Below are 4,679 nucleotides of genomic sequence, written 5' to 3' on the forward strand. Positions count from 1 at the left end.
CAGGTAAACAATGAATTAATCTTTTCTGTTTCTTATAGCAGTTTTGTATTGTTTGTAGTGTGATCAACGTTTGCATAAGTAGTAGACGTATTAGAGAAGTAACACGTAACATTTTAATTATATTTTGCTGAAATGAACGAAATGACTCGAAAAAAGATTCGTTCATTTTGCTGAATGAGACTCAAAGGTCAGAGTCGGTAAAATGATCCGAACTTCCCATCACTACTGCATCGCTGAGACTGGCGATGTTCTAAATGCGCCTGCGCTGTTATCTCCGCCTACTGGAAACTTTTTCAGGCTTCTGATTGGCCAACATGGCTTTATGGTTGAGATTATATCGCCACCTGTTGGTTTGGAATGCTCTTGACAGTGCTTCATAGCATGCGTTTGTGTTTTCATGTGGAGATTTTTTTTAAAACAGAGGAACAAAAGGAAAAACTCTGTTTATAAAAATACCCGTGTATGTGTGGACATGCTACGTTTACACGACAACGGTGTAGTCAAAAACTGAAAAGTTTTTCCCTTACGTTTTTAAAAAGTTTCACGTATACAGGACAACGTTTTCAAAATGATTCGCGTTTACACATCCGCGAAAACGGCCAAAAACACTGTATTTTGTATGCCAGGCCAGTAGTTGGCGCTGTCACCTTGTTAGTAAACAGTACCTGTTGCCATGTATATATGATGTGTCTCCGCTGTTGGTTGTAATATAGGTGAAGTAAATCCACACTTTGATGAAGAAGCATTAGCAAACTCTTGAGCAGCAACAACAGTACCATGTACTCTGCCATTGTTGTGTATGTTTGTTCGTGCTTGCCTTTAAAATTGACACGTACTGCGCATGTCTACATACCTAACACGTACTACGCACGCGTATGACATAACCATTTTCAAAGATTCCCGTATTTGGTGTTTACACGGAAACGATAATGGTGCCGTTTTCAAAAACTTGCACTTTGAAACCCGTTTTCAAAAATAAGTGTTTTCAGTCCCCAAAACGCTGTTGTCGTGTAAACGGCCCCTAAATTATACAAACGCAACACAAAACCCCATAACGTACATAATTGATAATACATATTCAAAAAAGTAAATAAATAAAATAAGTAAAATATTAAAATATAAAGTAAACATTTGACTATTTAAACAAAATATAATCTAACATGTCATCCTTAATACTTTTTACTTCTACAAAACAATGTTTATAGAATTTTACATTACAGTTACATTTATTGTGTTTTTATTTTATAATTTTTTTAATTGTACAAAATGTAGGGTCTGTCATTTTTTTGTTACAAAATATTTTATTTCAAATAAATGCATTTCAGAATCCTGGAAATATAAATGTTTTCACAAAAATATTAAGCAGCACAACCGTTTTAAATATTGATAATGATAAGAAATGTTTCTTGAGCAGCAAATCAGTATATTAGAATGAAGCTGATGCCTGGAGCAATGAATGCTAAAAATAGCCTGTCATCACATGAATAAAATATATTTTAAAATATATTCCAATAGAAAACAGTTACTTTAAATTGTAAAAATATTTAACAATATTACTGTTTCTACTGTTTTTTGATCAAATAAATGTAGCCTTGGTGAGCATAAGAGACTTAAAAATCTTACCGACCCTAGCCCTTTCAATAGTAGTGTATATGGTAACTAAAATTTTACTGTACATTTTTTCCCTATTAAAATGACAAAAAAAATTCAGTTTGCTGAACTTCAGCAAAGTCAAAGCATGATATCAACAAAAACACTGAAAAATAGAGTCATTTATTTTAGATATGAACCATGCCTTGGTCCAATATAATTCATCAAGGTTTGTACAGTGATAGTCACCTCACAGAGAACAAGACAGGAGATATTGTGATTCATGAACATCGTAATTTTCAAGTCCTTTAAAATAGTTTCCACATAAGACGGCTGCTGTTCTTCTTAATTTAGAGTATAAAACCCATCGATTATAAATAAATTAAGCATATCTGCTGACATACACGTAAGCAAACTGTATGTGTACACTATATGTCAAACTGTGAGCCGTAAAAACACATTCTACAATATATTCAGAGAAATACATACAAAGTCATTTGTAAGAGCAGACATTTTTTATCAGTCTCTGATCAACAGACCCCGAACTTGAGACTGACTTGAAGACATTTGCGACTCATCTGTACAAATCACACAGTCTGTACAAATGTGCACAGACATTTTGAGTGGCTGTTCTTGATCGCATGAGTATTGTTAAAGAGACAGTTCACCCAAAAATGACATTTCTGTCATCAATTACTCAGCCTCATGCTATTCCAAACCTGCATGAGTTTCTTTCTTCTGTTGAACATAAAAGAAGATATACTGAAGCATGTTGGTAAACAAATAGTTGCTGGTAGCCATTGACTTCCACAGTATGGAAAAAACAATACTATGGATATCAATGGCAACCGTCCATTATGGTTACCAACATTATCACTTTTTTGGTTAAGCTGTCCCTTTAAGATAGTCATATTTTTTTTCTATCAAAATGATTTTCTTTTCTTTTTCCAAATGCATTATTATACCCTCAAAGACATTACAGTTGAGACATTATTTGCTAACATAAATGCATGTGGCCTTGTATTGAAATAACATTTTGCTATAAAAAAAAAATGACATTTCCTTTTCTGATCCTTAGCATTCGGTTAGTCTAAGAAGCAGACAAAAACTCTCTCAGAGACTGATATTGGCACAAATTCACAGTTATTACACTTTGCTTAATGCAAATGCATGATTAAAACATCAATATATTTTGCATTATTTTATTATATCTTGGGAATATGGTGTTATTTTCCACAAAGTGACTTAACCCTTTCTTATTTGTCCATGGGTTTGAAAACTGAAGTTTGGTGATGGTGGCACCAACTAATGGGTGGTGATCCTCAACAAACTGTACAAACTTTCTGACCCAATACTGACAATAAACAATGCAGAATAAAATGCATTTAGACACATAATGAGTCAAATTTCCATCCCAAATGTATCAAAATAGGATGAAAATAATGACACAATGTTAGCGCCCAAAGCCTTATCCTTTGCAAAGTCTCCTTGGTTGGACATAAGCAAATAGTAAGCAAAAATAAATAAAAATTGAACCATATGAATCCTACAGAAATTCCATGCTTTTCCCTCTTCAAAACAGCTTTTCACACTGCACTTCACTCTGGGTTATCACCATTCTAAACACAGCTTTTAACCCCATGCAAAGATACGTTTTACACTTTGTCATTTTGAAGCAGGGTTAGCGCTGTTTTTTTTACCCAGGGTTATGAAAGCCTGCTTCTGTGCTGTTAACTCTGCATTACGTTGTCAAACTTGTGCAGTGTGAAATGCAGTATTAGAATGTCACGACTAGATGCTTAGCAACAGAAACCCGACTGCGTGCCTCATATTCATGTGCTTTGGACAGTCACAGAAACACTGTGCGCTGTATAAACAGTTGTTTCAGCGTTTGAGGGGAAACATGTCAATTGGTGACAGAAAACAAGTGAATTGGATTGAAGAAAAGATTGTTTTATTCTTACCTTCATAGTCTGAAAAGGAAAAACTTGATACTGCAGTCGGCAATATATAATTTGAGGATGCTCAATGCTAAAGTCGTCATGTAAACAGGTCACATACGGCGTTTGTCCAATCAATGACACTGACAAATATGCAAATAAGAACATTAACCCGGGTATTAGGGATGTACAGTGTGAAACTTCAGTTTATGAATACACAGGATTAATTCTAAACACCGGGTAATTTATGAACAGTTAACAATGTGAAACTTGAAACAATATAACCCTTTCACTCAGGGTTTACGATGACCCAGAGTTAACTACTTCAAATGTGAAAGGCCGTAAAGTTTGTCTAAGGAGTTGAATTTTCTCTTTTTTCAGTTTCAAGAGACTGACACTACTACAAAACCACAGTTGCGATATTTTTGCTTTCAGAAATATTCTGTCATTGATTTCTGCGTGAATGACATCAGAGCAATATCACAAACAGCAATGATAAAGATGAGCTTTGGAAATCTGCAGCATTATGTGAAATGCAGTTTGTTTAAATATTTACAGTGGGGTCTAACAGTATGAGATCTTGAGCTTTGTCTTTTCTTTGTCTTAAATATTTCAAAATGCTAAAACTCAAAGGGATAGTTCACCCAGAAATGAAAATTTGATGTTTATCTGCTTTCCCCCAGGGCATCCAAGATGTAGGTGACTTTGTTTCTTCAGCAGAACACAAACTGAGATTTTTAACTCAAACCGTTGCAGTCTGTCAGTCATATAATGTCAGTGGACGGGAATCACGGCTTTGAGAGTCATAAAACATACACAAACAAAACCCAATTAAATCCTGCGACTCGTGACGATACATTGATGTGAAAAGACACAGAACGATCGGTCTGTACAAGACACTGAACAGTATTTATATAGTTTTTTTACCTCTGATTTTCACCGCAATGTCTGAACTGTCCGGAGCGCGTTCACGTCTTCTTCTTCTTCAGCCGGTGCGTGTTTAGGCGTCTTCTTCTTCTTCTTGCTTTACGGCGGATCACAGACTTATAAGTGCATTACCGCCACCTATCTCTCAAATGGTCCATTGACACTCTATCTAAAATCTCAATTGGGAGTGTCAATGGTGGCGGTAATGCACTTATAAGTCTG

This window comes from Sinocyclocheilus grahami, unplaced genomic scaffold, assembly GCF_001515645.1.
Source record: "Sinocyclocheilus grahami isolate Dianchi unplaced genomic scaffold, SAMN03320097.WGS_v1.1 scaffold264.1, whole genome shotgun sequence".
Lineage (NCBI taxonomy): Eukaryota > Metazoa > Chordata > Actinopteri > Cypriniformes > Cyprinidae > Sinocyclocheilus > Sinocyclocheilus grahami.